The 19401-nt window shown below is 44.1% G+C and overlaps 1 protein-coding gene across 6 annotated transcripts in view; it reads right to left on the reverse strand.

The window, feature by feature from the left end:
• Positions 1-19401, reverse strand: part of P4HA2 (prolyl 4-hydroxylase subunit alpha 2) — a 93235-nt gene that overhangs the window by 68766 nt on the left and 5068 nt on the right. For 5 of the 6 annotated variants that reach the window (XM_021085438.1, XM_021085435.1, XM_021085436.1 and 2 more), the window contains one exon: positions 736-820. The gene's annotated coding sequence lies outside the window, so the exon portion shown is untranslated. Of the gene's footprint in view, positions 1-26; positions 148-735; positions 821-19401 lie in introns of those variants that run through there. The other variant, XM_021085439.1, reaches the window with a different exon arrangement.

Consider the following 19401-nt stretch of genomic DNA (forward strand, 5'->3'; position numbering starts at 1 on the left):
AGAAAGACTTTAGAAAGTACACTTGCCTCCAAAGCCGATGAGTAAACGCCACTGCTCTGGGGCCCAGCTGTGACAACGTGGCGGGGAGTCAGTCCTTGAGCCTTTCACAGCTCAGTTGTGCACTCCCGTAAGAACTGGCACTTTTTAGAAATATCAGTGGTATCAGAGTTGGTGAATTGTGGCTGTTCACACCCCATGACGCATCCTAGACTCCGGGTCACGTGGATCTACTCTCGCTTTAGCTTGCTTGGAACAGGAAGCAGCCTCATTTATTGAGAGAGCTCGGAGTAACGCAGGTCTGTGCTATTTTCAGTTTTGTACTATCACAAACCACAAAAGACTATCAATTCATACTCTCACCGTCACACACGCTCTTGCCCACACAGGGTACTATCACTTTTGCCAATCTGATGGGTAAAAGGTGGTCTGTAGTTGCACTTCTCTGATTACCAGTGATGAGCATTCATTCAACAGTTATTTGTTGTGTTTGCTGGTGGGTGTTGAGTGAACAGGCAACAGAATGGGCTTTTCCCTCCAAGAGCTCCTCTCGTGTGAATTGCTCTAAACCCTTCACTCATTTTCCGAGGTTTAACTTCTTAAAAGATAGGTAGGAACTTCTCATATTTTTGCAGGAATCTGTTACTGGACTCTATTCCACTGTACTATTTTCTAATTACTGAGACAATATATCGATTTAATTATTACCTTTTAAAGAGTTTAACACATCAATCTCACCTCCTTTATCTTCGGCTACAAACATGTCGGAGCTATTCTTGTACATTTCCAGCTGTCCAGAGGTTTTAGACCTCAGTATCCCGCTCTGGAAAAACAGATAACAAACAAACCTCTTTTAACTCTGACTGGGATTGCCCTGAATCTGGAGGCTCACTTAGGGAGAATAGGGTAGAGTCCTTTCCTCCCAGAGATTACTGTGATCTGTGCTTACTCTGTGTTTATTCAGGTTGATAAAATAAAAATTCAGATTTTCTATACATAAAACTACCATATGACCCAGCAATTCCACTCTTGGGCATATATCCAGATAAAACTTTCCTTAAAAAAGACATATGCACCCGCATGTTCATTGCAGCTCTATTCACAATAGTCAAGACATGGAAACAACCCAAATGTCCATCAACAGATAATTGGATTAGGAAGATGTGGTATATATACACAATGGAATACTACTCGGCCATAAAAAAGAATGAAATAATGCCATTTGCAGCAACATGGATGGAACTAGAGACTCATATTAAGCGAAGTAAGTCAGAAAGAGAAAGACAAATGCCATATGATATCACTAATATCTGGAATCTAATACACAGCATAAATGAGACCACTGAAAAGAAAATCATGGACATGGAGAACAGACTTGTGGTTGCCAAGGGGGAGGGGGAGGGAGTGGGGTGGTTGGGGAGCTTGGGTTTAATAGACACAAACTATTGCCTTTGGAATGGATTAGCAATGAGATCCTGCTGTGTAGCACTGGGAAATATGTCTAGTCACTCACGATGGAGCGTGATAATGTGAGAAAAAAGAATTTATACATGTATGTGTAACTGGGTCACCATGCTGTACAGTAGGAAAAAAAACTGTATTGGGAAAATAACTATTAAAAAATAATAAAAATAAAAATTAAATTTGAAAAATTCAGATTTTAAGGCCAGACCCCAAAAAAACTCTAAACATAAAAAGAAAAAAAAAAAAGGAGTCCCCGTTGTGGCTCAGCAGTTAATAAACCTGACTAGCATCCATGAGGATGTGGGTTCAACCCCTCACCTTGCTCAGTGGGTTAAGGATCAGACATTGCCGTGAGCTGTGGTTGCAGATGTGGCTCGGATCCTGCGTTGCTGTGGCTGTGGCGTAGGCCAGCAGCTACAGCTCCAATTGGACCCATAGCCTGGAAACCTCCATATGCCAGAGGTGCAGCCCTAAAAAGAAAAAAACACACACACAAAAATAAATAAACATAAAACTTTTCCTCTGCCCTTTGGCCTTCTCCTTCCCGTCTGGTATGCATTGTGCAGCTGCTCCGTATGTTAACCAGACCTCCCCAATGGCAGAAATACTTGCTCAACCATAAAGATCAATTTTTTCTGGGTGCCAGCCATGTAACTCCTTAGAAGATAACATTTCTTTCTCAACCTTGTAAGTCATGATGACCCACCACCACCCCATTGTATGTGTAGACATCTTTGGTGAACTTTATATAAAAGACCAATACACACTTTCCCTTACAGACAGCAAGTGGTACAGATCAGACTGGTCAGATGACCTGGGGAGATACTGAGCTGAACTCAGTGAAAGTTCTTAGTTTATTTATTTTTTTAGGGCCTCACCCACAGCGTATGGAACTTCCCAGGCTGTGGGTCGAGTTGGAGCTACAGATGCCAGTCTATGCCACAGCCACAGCAACACCAGATTCAAGCCACGTCTGTGACCTAAACACCACAGCTCATGGCAATGCCAGATCCTTAACCCACTAAGCGAGGCCAGGGATCAAACCCACGGCCTCATGGATACCAGCAGACGGGTTTGTTACTGCTGAGCCACGATGGGAACTTCAAAAGCTCTTAAATACCTATAACCATATTAATGTTACAAGCTATATTTCAATGATATATATATATATATATATATATATATATATGAAATTCTTGACTGAACTGACAATGAACATTCCTAGTGCCATAGGACAAATGAGTCACGAAACATGCCCCAGTCCCCCAATCCTTGGTCAAAATTAAGACTGAAAGGGAAGGGATTGCAAAAATAAAGAATGCTAGCCACTAGCCAGTTTTACAAGTCACTGGCCACTGCAGTCACTGACCTAGAGTATACCTGAAAAGAATTCACAGCGACGACAAGGATGAGACACTCTGTGCTCTGGGAAAACTGGCAGAAGAGGCTTTCAGGAGAAATTTTTTATGAACCTACATTCTAACATGTTCCCATACTGAGAAAAAGCACAAAAAACATTGACTAAGATGTCTGTTCCTCATGGCTCGAGGCAACCTTCCACCGAGATGTGAGCGTGATTGCGCTGTATCCCCTTAACGAAAATCGCATCTGACCTACCCACCTTACCTCTCAGAACACTTCTCAGCTCTCTGAGACTATCACCTGGGCTAGAATCCTCAGTTTGGCTCAAGTCAAATCTTTCACATCTTAGATTGACTAGTAATTTTTTATTGACAGAGTATACTCCAATAAATTTTTATTTAGGTCTTCTTCTCAGAGATTGTGTGTTCCCTCTTTAACTTGTTCCTAGGTATGTCCTCCAAAGGTTCCTTCTGCCAACTACTCCCTTCCCTGAAGGAGCAGGGCCAGGGCAGGGGGCAGGTGTCCTCTGATAAGTGAGCAACTGGAGTCCTGAGCGCTTGTCCTGCAAGTGACTGCAGGTCCGCCCTGCCCTTGTCTCTTACGGCTCCAGTGGTCAGACAGTAAGCAGCTCGTACCCGCCTGGAGGAGACCGAGCAACGCTACCACACACGCGCACACACACACACACACACGCCCATGCACACGCATCCCACGGCTGCACGGAGCAGGGTGGGCGTGTTGTGGAGTCCCACACTGCCTCCCCACCTGCTCATAGGCAGGAGTAGAGGGAATAACTGGCAGCCAGGAAAGCAATAGGAGCAGGAACTGGGGCACAGACCCCCACCCCTCTCCCAGACTCAAACTTGCACTCCCTCCAGCCACTCTCCATGTCCTTAATCCCACAGTCACCCAGCCTTTACACCCTCTCCCCACCCATCCCCTCCCGCACATCCCTGTGTCTGGGGCTCTGCTTACTAAGCATTCTGGGGTCCGTTTCAGGACAGCTGGAGGATTCTTCACTTCCTTGCTTCATGGACTCCCCCATTCCAATCAACATGGCCCCAGGGCCCTCAGGATGGAGCCCCTGACGATGGATTGTAGGTCTACATTTAAAGCCCCTTGGACCTCGGGTTGCTGACTGACCTCTCGTTCTTATGTCCTCTGCTACACCAGACAATTCACCAGTCTCTGAGTAGTCCTGTCTTTTCATAGCCCTCAGACATTTTCCCAAGCTCAAAATGCCTTTATTCTTCCTTCTCCATTCACCAAACTCCTACTCACTTTTCAAAGCCCAGCACCACTGTCCCTTCCCCTAGAGCAAAGCCTTGGCCTGTCCATTCCCAGGCAAAGTCAGTAGTTCCCATCCACAGCCCCCCATCCTACCCTTTCCCTTCCTTCCCAGGGCTTCTGGCACAGATTGTTACCTCCCTGGTCAGAGCCCGGCCCAGACCTGCTTCCATCCTGTCCAGATCCCAGGGTGGGCATGGAGATGTGCGAGACCCAGGAAGCCAGCACCTACGCTCTCACACACACATGTGCCCTAAGCCTCCCTGCCTCCCACCACCTTCCTCCCCACTCTCCTGGTTTCTGTGGACACACTGCCTAAACCTTCAAGGGGACATAAGGCCTAAAAGCAACTGCCTCACCTTTTTTTTTTTTTTTTCTTTTTTTCTTTTTAGGGCTTTACCTGCAACACATGGAAGTTGCCAGGCTAGGGGTCAAATCATACCTGTAGTTGTTGGCCTACGCCACGGCCACAGCAATGCAGGATCTGAGACACATCTGCAACCTATACCATAGCTCATGGCAACGCCAGAACCCTGACCCACTAAGTGAGGCCAGGGATTGAACCTGCATCCTCATGGATAATAGTCCAATTTGTTTCTGAACTCCTACAACTGCCTCACCCCTGCATCCTCAACCTCAACTCATTCATACAACGAATTATTTATTAAGAATCTACCATGTTGTAGGCATTGTCCTGCAGACTGGGACCCATCTGGAACAAACATATTTTAAAAGTGCCTATTATAAGCAGGGCCATAAAGGAAATAAACAGGATATTAGCGTAGAGAAGAAGTGATCCCTCCATATAAGGAGTGAGGGAGCATCTGTGTGGGTATCTGGGAAAACTGCCTTTCAGGCAGAGGGAGCAGGAATACAAAGACCTTGGATGGCTCGGTGGGGAGGAGGTGTGTCTTGTGTGTTCTAAGAACAGCGAAGTGTTTGGAGTGGTGTAAGTGAGCTGCTAGTAGAAGTAGATGAGGTCAGAGAGATGTGGGGGTGGGAAGACTGACCATGCTGACTGCGTAAGTCTCAGGAAGAACTCTGGCTTTTATGCTGAGATGAGAAGCCGGAGGAGTGGCATGACCTGGACTTTTATGTTTTAACCGGGATCACTGGGTCTGCTGTGTGGAAAACTGCCTGCAAGGGGCAAAGGTTCTGGGACACCAGTTTGTAGGCATGACTGCCTTCATCCCTAACTGATCCCTAACTAGCCTACTTCCCTCTGCCTCTGTAGCTCATAGCTCCCCATATTCTTCTGCCTGGACGTTGTAACAGCCTCCTGCCTGGCCTTCCTGTGGCTTAACTGGCTCCTCAATCCTTTCTCCACACAACAGCAAAGAGAGATTTTTGTAAATGAGAGTTTGATTCTGTCACTCTGGTCTGTTACAGCCTCCATGCCTCCCCATTGCTCTTAGAACAAAGTCCAAATGCCTGAACGCGGCCACAAGGTCCCATGAGGTGCAGCTCCTGCTGAATTTGCTGACCGCCCTGACTCCAGGCCCCATAACTGCAGTTGTGCTAATCTGTAAATTCAGCTTCCTCAAGATCTTTTCTAGACCCTTGCAGCCTTCCTTGACCCTCCAAGGAGCTAGAAATGAAAACTGAGTCCTTCTCTCTGGTTCTCTGTGTGACAAGCTTTATCCCCTTCCCTCCCCTCTTGAGAACCAAGAAAAGGGTGAGAGCAAAAGAAACCCACGCCAGCCCTCCCTTCCTGGGCAAGGATTCAGCCCTCCCCTCATCACAGTAGCTTGACCTTGGGGTCACAGCCCATAAACAGCCTGGTTAGAGGTGATGCCCAGAAGCATGGGCTATGGGCCCAAAGAGTCTCTCTGACCCCTTGGGGAGCACCCTTCCCCCTCATCTGCCTCTGGGTCTCCCTGCCCTGCTTAACTGCTGCACTCCAGCTCCATCCTGGAGCTCATTATTATGCAGGGCTATAGCTTCTTGGCTGTGGGATCCAGGATAACTTCTGACTTGCTTTGCACAACTCTGGGTAATTTCTTGGTTTATCATTTTCTTACACAGTATTCAACATTTTCCCACAAAATAGTCCTTAGCATCTCTGAAAGGAGGTAGAAGTCTGAAAAGAATTGAGGGTTGTAAAGGGGTCTCTCTAGTAAGCAAGGACTGTCCTTCTGTGCCCCCTCTACCACAAGTAGGAAACTGTATTTGGGTTCCCACAGAAACCAAATTTCATCTTGGCTCCTGTCTGCCGTGGACCATTTGTGGCTGAAGGCAAAGATGAGAAATCCCAGGAAAGGCTGCCAGAGGCCTCACCTCTTCCTGTAGGGTCTGGGAATGGCCTCAGACATGCGGGCTCAGAGACCTGACTAAGCAGCAATGCGCAGGTCTGTCTCTCCAGTCTGAACGACTGAGCCAAGCTCAGAAGCTGAAGCACCACACCACACACCAGTTTCTTTACCAAAATAGGCAGCAGTGGAAGGACACTCAACTGCTCTCCAGCATGTTCTTGGCCTAAAGGCATATTTCATGGGAAGCCAGAGCACAGTGATAGACTCAAGAGGAAATCTCAGAGGAAGCAAGTTGAATAAGAACTATAATAGGAGCCAATATGTCCCAGGCCTTCATCTTCAAGTCCTTAGTGAACTGATATTACTCTTCTTTCATCCTCATTTAAACCTGAAAAGAAGACAGCTATTAGCTTCATGTTATGGATGAGCTCAGAAAGGTTGAGAAACTTGCCAAGGTCACACGCTGGTTAGATTATCTCCACGGCAAGGGCACTCAGGGCAATTGCAAGAACTCATCTTTCCTGAAGAGCACTGCCTGTCCTACCAATGGTCTGATGACTCTAGCCAGGCCGCTTCTGAAGGGTGCTGACCTACCTTGGCTTGTCAAGGTCCCCAGAACACTGCAGGCTCAGACTCATTAACTCCTCACACAGGGCTGGGCCTCCATGGAGCATGGAATGATGGAAGAGGGGCTGAGTCAAGGTGACCCCCAAAGGTTTGGGTCTGGGTGTAGACAAGGCTGGTGCCCAGAGCTTCTGTTTGTAAGCTCTAGCCTACATGAACCCACCCCCACACCTGCCTGACTTGTGCCTGAGGTTAGGTCCTGATCCCTGCTAAATGGGCTGCTTCCTACATCATGCTATTCCTTCTCAGCCTGTGTGCCCATCCACTCTCCTGCTTGCCCCTGAGGCGCCAGCCTTCTCAAGGTTCTAGTCCAGCTTCTCCTTTCCTTCCCAAATGCTCTCAAGAGTGCTTTTGATTGTTTGGGCTACCTAACAGCTAGATCCCTTCTAAACTTCCCCTGCCCTCCTTTTGTGGTCTGGGAGGACAGAGATCAGAGGCCCAGACAAGGAACTGCTCTTCCTCTATAGACTCGATCTTAAGCAGACTGTCCTACCATGACTCCACTTAGACTTGTCTACTTCCCAGCACCCAGGCCACCTCTTCAGCACATTTCTGCTTATCCTTGCCAGATGTCCAGCTTTCCCATCAAATCTTGGAGCCTACTTACAACCCTGGAGCCCTCACTGGCTCTGCTCTCTGATGTCCTTATCTGTGCCCAAGGCCTCAGAAACTCTGTAGTCATGACCACTTCCAAATATATACCTCTAGCCCAGATCTCTGACCAACTGGACATCTCTATCTAGATGTCCCAAAGACACCTAAGCTCAGAACATCCCAAATGTATTTCATCATCTTCTCTCCAACCCACTCTTATTCCTATGCTTCTTTATCAGACACAGACACCACCATCCATGCTTTCATCCAGTTCCCCAAATTTGGCATCTTCCTTGTCTTCTTCCCCTCCCTAACCTCCACATCTAGTCAGTCATCAAGACCTGTCCTTGTCGGGAGTTCCTGTCGTGGTTCAGCAGGCTAAGAACCCAACATAGTGTCCGTGCGGATGCGGGTTCAATCCCTGGGCTCGTTCAGTGGGTTAAGGATCCAACATTAATTTAAGGATCCAACAGCAATTTAAAAACAAGCTGGACGGTAGTTTGCCAACGTGGCTTGGATCTGGCATAGGCCAGCAGTTGCAGCTCTGATTCGACTCCTAGCCCTGGAAATTCCATATGCTATGGTGTGGCCCTAAAAAGGAAAAAAAAAAAAAGAACCTGTCTTTTCTACCTTCTTTAAAGCTCTAGAATCTGTTTCTTGGCTGCCACCACAATCACCCTCTTGGACACCTAGAACAGTCTCCTCCCTGTTGTCTCTGCTTCCATGCTAGCTCCCTCCCGTGCATTCTCAATTTGGCCACCAGAGGGCTTTTTCTAAAACACAAATCTCATCAGGTTTTCCTGAAAACTAGTGCCTCAGAATTGTATCTAAAGCCATTTAAAGGAACAGAAAACATTCTTTCCAAGTATACCAGGAACAGTCTCCGGAATAGATCACATGCTTAGCCACAAAGCATACCTTGATAAATCTGAGAAAACCAAATTAAGCATCTTTTCTGACCACAATGAAATCAACTACAAGAAAAAAAGAAAAAAAAAAAAACTGCAAAAACTACAAACACATGGAGTCTAAATAATATGCTACTAAAAAACCAATGGGTGGCTAAAGAACTCAGAGAGGAAATCAGAAAACACCTAGAGACAAGTGAAAATGAAAACACGACGATCCAAAACTTATGATCCAAAAGCAGTTGAAAGTGGTAGTTTATAGTGGTACAATCTTATCTCAGGAAATAAGAAAAACCTCAAATAAACAACCTAATCTTACACCTAAAACAACTCGAAAAAAATAACAAATAAAACCCAAAGTTAGTAGAAGGAAAGAAATCATAAAGATTAGAGCAAAAATAAATGAAATAGAGACTAAAAAAAAAAAAAAAAAAAGAAAGAACCAATGAAATGAAAAGCTGGTTCTTTGAAAAGATGAATAAAACTGATAAACCTTTAGCCACACTCATCAAGAAAAAGAGGGGAGAAGACCCAAATCAATAAAGTCAGAAATGAAAAAGGGGAAGTTACAACAGACACCACAAATATATAAAGGATCATAAGAGACTACTACAAGCAACTATATGCTAATAAAATGGATAGTCTAGAAGAAACAGACAAATTCTTAGAAAGGGAAATCTTCCCAAGACTAAGCCAGGAAGAAGTAGAAAATATGAATAGACCAATTCAAGTACTAAAATTGAAACAGTAATTTAAAAACTTCCAACGAAGTCCAGGAGAATTCTATCAAACATTTAGAGAAGCGTTAACATCTATCCTTCTGAAACTCTTGCAAAAAACTGCAGATGAAGGAACATTCCCAAACACATTCTGTGAGGTCACCATTACTCCGATACCAAAACCAGAGAAAGACACCACCAAAAAAACATAGTGCAAAAATCCTCAACAAAATACTAGCAAATTGAATGTAACAATACATTAAAGAATCATATACTATGATCAAGTGGGATTTATCCCAGATGCAAGACCTTTTCAATATCCACAAATCAATGTGATACAAGCTGAAGAGGAGAAACTGAATTAACAAAATAAGAATAGAAACTATATTATAATCTCAGTAGATCTGAAAAAGCCTTTGATAAAATTCAACATGGCTTTATAGTGAAAACTCGCCAGAAAGTAGCCATGGAGGAAACTTACATCAACAAAATAAAGACAATATGACAAATCCAGAGTTAACGTCATTCTCAATGGTGAAAAAATGAAAGAACTAGGATCAGTAACAAGACAATAATGCCCACTTTTGACAGTTTTATTCAACATAATATTGGAAGTTTAGCCACAGCAATCAGAGAAGAACAGGAAAGAAAAGGAATCCAAATTGGAAAAGAAGTAAAACAGTCACTGTTTGCAGAAGACATGATGCTATACATACAAAATCCTAAAGACACTACCGGAAAACTATTAGAGCTCATCAATGCATTTAGAAAAGTTGCTAGATACAAACATTCTTTTTTTTTTTTTATAGGGCTGAATCTGTGGCATATGGAATTTCCCAGCTAGGGGTCAAATCAGAGCTGTAGCTGCCAACCTATCCCATAGCCATAGCAATGGGGGATCTGAGCCATGTCTACAACCTACACACACCTCATGGCAATGCCATATCCTTAACCCACTGAGCGAGGCCAGGGATCGAACCTGCATCGTCACGGATACTAGTGAGGTTTGTAACCCACTGAGTCACAAAGGGAACTCCCCGGATTCAAAATTAATACCCAGAAATCTGTTGCATTCCTATACACCAGCCACAAAATGGAAGAAAGTAAGGAAATAATCCCATTTACCATCACATTGAAAAGAATAAGACACCTAGGAATAAAACTACCTAAGCAGGCAAAAGACCTGTACTCCCAAAACTACAAGTCGCTGATGAAAGAAATTGAAGACGACACAAATATGTGGAAAGATATACCATGTTCTTGGATTGGAAGAATCAATATTGTTAAAGTGACCATACTACCCAAGGCAATCTATAGATTCAATTCAATCCCCTATCAAATTACCAATGGCATTTTTCATAAGAACTAGAACTAGCCTGACTTCAGACAATACTACAAAGCTACAGTCATCAAAACAGTATGATACTGGCACAAAAACAGAAATACAGATCAATGGAACAGGATAGAAAGTCCGGAAATAAACCCACACACTTATGGTCAATTAATCTATGACAAGGGAGGCAAGATATACAATGGAGAAAAGACAGTCTCTTCAGTAAGTGGTCAGCTACATGTAAAAGAATGAAATTGGAACACTCTCTAACACTATATACACAAATAAACTCAAAATGGAGTAAAGACTTAAATGTAAACCAGATACTATAAAACTCTGAGAGGAGGAGTTTCTGTTGTGGCTCAGTTGTAATGAACCTGACTAGTATTCATGAGGACACAGGTTGGATCCCTCTCTCAATGGGCTAAGGATCTTGTGTTGCTGTGGCTGTGGCATAGGTTGGTGGCTGCAACACTGATTCAGCCCCTAGCCTGGGAACTTCTATATGCCACAGGTGTGGCAGTATAAAGACAAAAAAACAAACCAAACCAAACCAAAAAAAAAAAAAAAAAACCCAAAAAACCAAACCAAACAAAAACAAAAAAAAACTAGAGGAAAACATAGGCAGAAAATTCCTTTACATAAATCATAGCCATTTTTTTTTTTTTGGTCCTTTTAGGGTCACACCCACGGCATGTAGAAGTTCCTAGACTAGGGATTGAATCACAGCTGCAACCACCAGCCTACACCACAGCCACAGCAGCTTGTGGCAATGCCGGATCCTTAACCCAATGAGCAAGGCCAGTGATTGAACTCACATCTTCATGGATACTAGTCAGGTTCTTAACCCACTGAGCCACAATAGGAACTCTCAGAGCAGTATTTTTTTTTTTTTTTGGATGTATATCCTAGGGTAATGGAAATAAAAACAAAAATAGGAGTTTCCCGTTGTGGTTCAGTGGCAATGAACCTGACTAGTGGTGTCCATAAGGATGTGGGTTTGATCCCTGGCCCTGCATTGCCATGAGCAAACGTGGCTCAGATCTGGCATTGCTATAGCTGTGGCGTAGGCCAGCAGCTGCAGCTTCGACAGGACCCCTAGTCTGGGAACCTCCATATGCCACAGGTGTGGCCCTAAAAACAAAAACGAAACACACAAAAATAAACAAATGGGACCTAATTAAACTTAAAAGCTTTTGTACAGCAAAGGAAACCATCAACAAAATGAAAAGACAACCTACAGACTGGGAGAAAATACTTGCACCAATGCGACCTACGAGGGATTAATTTCTAAAATATACAAACAGCTCATGTAGCTTAACATCAAAAAACAAACAACCCAATCAAAAAATGGGCAGAAGACCTAAATAGACATTCCTCCAAAGAAGACTTACAGATGGCCAAAAACCACATGAAAAGATGCTGAACACTGCTAATTATTAAAGAAATGCAAATCTAAACCACAATGAAGTATCACCACACATCAGTTAGAATAGCCATCATTAAAAAGTCTGCAAATTACAGAGTTCCCATCATGGCTCAGTGGTTAACGAATCCGACTAGGAACCCTGAGGGTGCAGGTTAGATCCCTGCCCTTGCTCAGTGGGTTAACGATCTGGTGTTGCCGTGAGCTGTGGTGTGGGTTGCAGACGCAGCTCGGATCCCACGTTGCTGTGGCTCTGGTGAAGGTCAGTGGCTACAGCTCTGATTCAACCCCTAGCCTGAGAACCTCCATATGCCATGGGGAGTGGCCCAAGAAATGGCAAAAAGACAATGAATAAATAAAAAGACTACAAATTATAAATGCTGGAGAGAGTATGGATAGAAGGGTAGCCTACTACACTGTTGGTAGGAATGTGAACTGGTACAGTCACTATGGAGAACGGTATGGAGTTTCCCTAAAAAACTAAAATTAGAGCTACCATATGATCCAACAACCCCACTTCTGGGCATGTATCTGGAAAAGACAAGAACTCTAATTTGAAAAGATACATGCACCCCAATTTTCACTGCAGCACTATTTACAATAGCCAAGACATGGAAGCAACATAAATATTCATTGACAGACGAATGGATAAAGAAGATATACATACTATGGAATACTGCTTGCCATAAAAAATGAAATAATGCCATTTGGAGCAACACAGATGGACCTAGAGATTGTCATATTAAGTGAAGTAAGTCAGAGAAAGAAAAATATCATACGTTATCACTTATATATGGAATCTTTTAAAAAAAGATCTAAATGAACTTACACAACAGAAATAGACTCAAAGACAGAAAACAAACTTATGGTTGTAAAAGGGGATTAGGGGGGATAAATTAGGAGTTTGGGGTTAACATATACACACTACCATATATAAAATAGATAATCAATCAGGACCTGCTGTATGGCACAGGGAATTCATTCAATATTCTATAATAAATTATATGGGAAAAGAATCTGAAAAAGAACAGATATACGTATGTATAACTGAATCACTTCACTGTACACCTGCAACTAAAACAACTTTGTAAATGAACTATACTTCAGTTTTTTCAAATGGTTTAGTAAAAAACCTAAAGCCATTTAACAATTAAGAATCTTTCAAAATCAAGCATGATCTAGCCTCTTCCAACCTTTCCAAACTCATCCTTCTGCCTTCCCACAGCACAGGTTTGGTGATCACATGGGCCAATATCCCAGGCCAGATCAGAATGCTTGGGTGCCAGGGGGTGGCCCATGGAGCCACCTGCGCCACATTGTTGACTCCAAGCTCTTTTGGTCAGAAGGTGCAGAGGCAGGGTTTGAACCTGTAAATGAGGTTGCAAGGATCTTGTCTTGCTCAGGCTCGGGGGCAGCACAAAATGCATCCTCCCCAGTCATATATGAGGTGCATGACTACATATGACACTTCAAGGTCACAGCTTAGATCTTCCAGGCCCACTGTTTACTCCAGCCACTGATATGGCAACCAGCTTCTCTGAGGTATCTCACCTCAGCTGCACTGCTTCTCACTTTCTGCTCCTGGACTTCTCAGAGGCTAAGGCATAAAACACGTTTGGAAACCTGCTCAACACTCACACATGTGCAACGTGGAAGTGTGGGGAGTTAACACCCAACAGGGTGCCAGAACCAATGAGGAGTGGGAACCTAAGGATACACATTGCCTACTTCTGAATCTTAGACAGATGTTTCTGAGACATCTTCCCCCAGGTCCCCACAGCTGAAAATAGCCCTACACTATACCTTTGTATATACTTTTCTTCTTCTCTGTTTCACTCTCCACGGTCCCTAATATCTGTTCCCTTAGAGTCATTCCCAAATAGAAGGCAGACTAGAAGGCAGACTTGCATGGAAGGGATTCTACACACCTTTCAAACAGAGATAAGGACCCCATTACTGTTAGTAAGTAGAATGGTAATTTATTTTAATTTCTTTTCTTTTTTTTTTTTTCTTTTTAGGGAGGCAGGTGTGGCATATGAAAGTTCCCAGGCTAGGGGTCGAATCAGAGCTGAAGCTGCTGGCCTACACCACAACCACAGCAACGCAGAATCCAAGCTGCGTCTGACCTACACCACAGCTCACGGCAATGCTGGATCCTTAACCCACTGAGCGAGGCCAGGGATCGAACCCACATCCTCATGGATTCTAGTCAGGTTTTTTTCTGCTGATCCACAGTGGGAAGTCCAACAGAATGGTAATAATCCCAGCAGGCAGCAGCATCATTTACCAGAGCTCCTAGCTTTGGTAGATTAAAATGAGATGCAAGTGGAAAGTGAAGCTTTGTCTTGTGTCAATGTTTTTCAGTCAGGTCTATTTAACACCACTCCCCCCGCCCACGCCACCGCCCCCACCCCCTGGTGCACATTTAGCAATGTCCAGAGACATTATTTGTTACCACTAGGGGAGCATAATATGGCATCTAATAGGTAGAGGCCAGAGAAGCTGGTAAATATTCTAAAATATATAGGACTCCCTCTCACAAGAATTATCTGAGTCAAACTTCAGCAGTGCCAAGGTTGAGAAACCCTGCTAATGGCATTTAGAACACATGAGAACAATGGTGACTGTGGACTTCACTGGTTTTTGCTAAGTGCTTTAGAAGCCTTGGAAAATGAAAATGGTAGGCCCAGGTGAACCAACTATAAACTCAAGGCCCACTGAAAGCCAGGAGGCCTCCATAGAATCTTATGAAGAGTCTCACATCTCCAGCAGCCACAGTGGAGATTGTGCTGGAGATCAAGCCCAGGATTTATTTAACTGATTTGACTTACTGTGAACGTAGGAGAGTCACAACAAAAGGCTGCGTGCACAGCTATATTAGGTTTCCTATGACAAAGTCAGAGCCCTGATATGAAATGCACAAAACCCTGGAACGTGGAATAGGGACATTTGGGTAAGTTAATGTGAGCATTCTGTGTGTGTGTCTTTTTGTCTTTTGTTGTTGCTATTTCTTGGGCCGCTCCTGCGGCATATGGAGGTTCCCAGGCTAGGGGTTGAATCGGAGCTGTAGCCACCGGCCTATGCCAGAGCCACAGCAACGCGGGATCCGAGCCGCGTCTGCAACCTACACCACAGCTCACGGCCACGCCGGATCGTTAACCCACTGAGCAAGGGCAGGGACCGAACCCGCAACCTCATGGTTCCTAGTCGGATTCGTTAACCACTGCGCCACGACGGGAACTCCTAATGTGAGCATTCTGAATTCTTGGATTCCCCTAAACCTTCAAGGCCAGAAGGAGCCGTTCTCTTCCCTTTGCTATAGGAGAGTAGCCCCTCCTTGCCTGGAATGCCTGCCAAGGCTCCTCCTAAGACAAGTGGCTCCAGAGATGACAACTATCCTTCTCAAGATCCTTTCCTACCTGCCTATTGTCTCCACACCAGAGTTAGGTTTCAGCACAGCCTAAGTGGGGAAATACAGTCCTTGATCCACAAGCAAATAGCATACATATTGAAAAAAACGACAGGACCTATATCCTGGTAGGAACAGGTAGGAGTTTACCAAATGTCGCGAGACATGTTTCTACAATATTTTCTTAGCCTCTTTGCTGAAAACTCCATCTTGTCCTGCTTTACTTGACCCCATCTTCCTGCTTGAAAAACAGTCACAGGGCTGGTGAATGACTTAAGCTTAAGAACAAAGACCTAAAGGCCTAAGTTATTCATAGGGTCAGCTGAATGAGGACATAATGCGTTGGTCTAGGCACGCCGCCGGACCTGTGCAGATAGGCACACTGTTTTGCACAGCATGATATGTCCTCTAAAGAATAAGAGAAAGAGGAGCATCATGGACCCAAGGGGTTTATGAGGGGTCGTTAGCAGGATATGCATTAGCAAGGAGAACGAGATGCAAATCTAGGCATGGCACACAGGGTTGCTGCAGATAGGCATGCCCTCTGCAGAAGCACAATGGTGATTCTCTAGATGCTATGCATAGATAGCTGACGCCAGACGTTCTCAAATGCTAATGATTGTTAAATGCCTAAAGGTCAGAATAAAAACTTAATCAACAACCGGCTATGTGACTTTTAAAATAACTTAAAAAAAAAAAAAAAAAACCTATATCCTGCACCTACAACCCCCTCCTCACTTGACATAATCTTCAAGAGCACAATAAAAGCAGTGTGGTTTCTTGAGGCAGTGCTCTTGGTCCCTGAGACCTTGAGTCACCCGGTTCCCACCTTTACTTAAGATAAATGTCTCTGCGTCTTGTTTTATGCTAACTTTTTTCCTTAAGTTTCACAGCACCCGTTCTTCAGCCCCAACCTGCTGAGCTGGTCTCAGCAACTAAAGTAAACCTGGAAGCACTCTCTCATTATTCTGGGTTTAACATCCAAAGATACAAAAAACCATTTTTAGGAGTTCCCATCGTGGTTCAGCAGAAATGAATCTGACTAGTATCTGTGAGGACGCAGGTTTGATCCCTGGCCTTGCTCAGTCGGTTAAGGATCTGGTGTTGCATGCACTGTGGTATAGGTCTCAGATGTGGCTTGGATCCCTTGTTGCTGTGGCTGTGGCATAGCTGGCAGCTGTAGCTATAGCCTGGGAACCTAGCCTGGGAACCTCCATATGCCGTGGGTGCAGCCCTAAAAAAAAAAAAAAAAAATCTTCATATGCTTCTGATATGGTTCTTTGAAACCTGGATACAATTATGGCCTTTGGAAATGAGGCAGAAATGCCAGAACTTTCTTGACAGTATCAAAGGGGTCTGAAGGCTCAGGGGAGTGAGAATGTTATACTGTATTATCAGGCAACACCAGAGAACCCATCACCAGATTACATTCCCAAACCAAGTTCGGCAGACACTCCCTTCACTAACGCAAAACACAATGCACAGGTGTCAGTGAGGATGGTAGGATTCTAGAAGAGCAGAGGCTGGATGGTGACACTTAACCAACAGAGGCAGGGTGAATGTAACTACAGGCCAAAGGGGCAACCAGAGTGCTTCAACCCATGCGATCTGTGGTGATGGCTAATAGACCATGATTTTACCAGGAGTTAAATAAACAGGCAGATGACTGGGTATTAATTAACCTCTATAACAACCACATCCTCACAATCAAGAGCTAGTGATCAGAAGGCTGATGACAACTGCCACAATGAAATACAGCATTTCTTCATAAATTTCTCAGATCCAGGCCAGATCATAAGCTTAGAGCCTACTGATTGAAAAGGAGGCTAAATCTCTTTAAAAAAGAACCCTCCCCAAAATGCCAAAGGTATATATGATAATTATTTCCCCAATCTTTCTGCACCAATAATCTGTGGCTATTTCAGACTGCTCAGGCTGCTATAACAAAATACCATAGAACTGGGAGGCTTAAATGATAGAAATTTATTTCTCACAATTTTAGAGGCTGGAAAGTCCAGGATCTAGTGCTGGCCGATTCAGTTCTTGATGAGAGTCTTCTTCCTGGCGTGTAGACAGTTCTCTGGTGTCCCTTCTTATAGGGGCACTAATCCCAGCGTGAAAACCCCACCCTCATGATCTTATCTAAACCTAATTATTTCCCAAAGGCCCCATCTCCAACCATACCTCCATATTAGGGGTTAGGGCATTAACATATGAATGGGGGGCACACAACTCAGTCCATAGCCATGGTCATTTACCTGAACAACTCTGGCCTGAGACAGGGAAAGACCCAAATCCTTGAAGGCCTGTTGGATACAGAGTAAAAGCTGGCAATGATACCAAGGGATGGGTAACACCATTACGGTCCCCCAGTTATATTGGGGGTTCATGAAAGCCAGCTGGTAAATGGAGTTCCCCTTCAAGCAAGTCTGATGGGTCTAAAGATCCACAGTGGATCTTGGGTAGTTCCCTGGTCCCTAAGTGCATAACCGGGATAGAAACACTTAGCAACTGGCAAGATTCTAACATTTATTCCCTGTCCTGTTAAATAAGAGCAATTATGTTACAAAGAACCAAACAGAAGCCTTTAACACACCCACATTTCTGACCAGTTAATCACATCAGGAGTAAAAACACATCCTGGGAGGAATGGCAGCAGTTAATGCGAACATCAAAGATTTTCTTCCGGAGTTCCCGTCGTGGCGCAGTGGTTAACGAATCTGACTAGGAACCATGAGGTTGCAGGTTCGGTCCCTGCCCTTGCTCAGTGGGTTAACGATCCAGCGTTGCCGTGAGCTATGGTGTAGGTTGCAGACTCAGCTCGGATCCCGCGTTGCTGTGGCCCTGGCGTAGGCCGGTGGCTACAGCTCCAATTCAACCCCTAGCCTGGGAACCTCCATATGCCGCAGGAGAGGCCCAAGAAATAGCAAAAAGACAAAAAAAAAAAAAAAAAAAAACCAAAAGATTTTCTTCTTAATCTCCTTCAGAAAGGAGGATCAAAAGTTGTTTGCTTTTCTGTGGGATGAATAGCAGTACATATTCACAGTCTTGCCCCTGAGTTATATTCATTCTCTTGCTCTCTATCACAATACAGGATTTAGTGATTTTGATTGTCTTAATAGTCCACTATAATATCATGATGGTCCACTGTATTGAGGACATGATGCTAATAAGTCATAACATAGTAAGCAGATGTCCTGGTAAGACACATCTTTGCCAGAAAATGGGCAACAAAGAGTATGATTAAGGATCTTCCAGGCTGGTGAAGTTTTGGGTTTTTTAACTTTTTGTTCTAGAATGAGTAAATACATATAAAAGCAGACACACGAGTAAAATGAACCCCTAGGACCACTATTATGACCAATCATATTTCATCTACACCCTTATCCACTTCTCACTACAATTCATTCTGAAGCCAATGGGTGAAGTTATTAGGGATCCAGCACTCAGAAGCAAGCCAGGCCACCCTCTGTAAGGTAAAAGCACACTGTTTTACTCTGGACCCTCTACCACTAATAAAAAGAAATGGTGCTTGGTGAGAATACTACTCTAACCCATTTAATGGGTGCCTTGGAAGGCTCCCACTTTTGAGTGAAGCCCAGAGCAAAAGAGAGCTCTACAGTGTGTCCAACTGTAGTACAAGGTTCTCTGCCATTTGGTCCATATGACGCAAGAGAATAGGTGGTGCTAGAGATGTTCATGGTGATAAGAAGGCTGGGTAGAGTCTCTGATAAGACCTAATAAAAGAGTTCCAGTGAGATCTCCAGGGTTCCAGAGCAAGGTCATGCCTTGTGCAGCAGAGAACTATTTGCCTTTTGAAAAGCAGCTATTTGAGGCCAATATCACTGATGAACAAAGATGCAAAAATCCTCAAACAATTACTAGCAAAATACTAGCAAACAGAATACAACAATACATTCAAAGGATTATGCACCATGATCAAGTGGGATTTATCCCAGGGGCCCAAGGAATTTTCAATATATGCACCTCAGTCCTTGTTATACACCACATCGCCAAACTGAGGAA

This window comes from Sus scrofa, chromosome 2, assembly GCF_000003025.6.
Source record: "Sus scrofa isolate TJ Tabasco breed Duroc chromosome 2, Sscrofa11.1, whole genome shotgun sequence".
Taxonomy (NCBI): Eukaryota; Metazoa; Chordata; class Mammalia; order Artiodactyla; family Suidae; genus Sus; species Sus scrofa.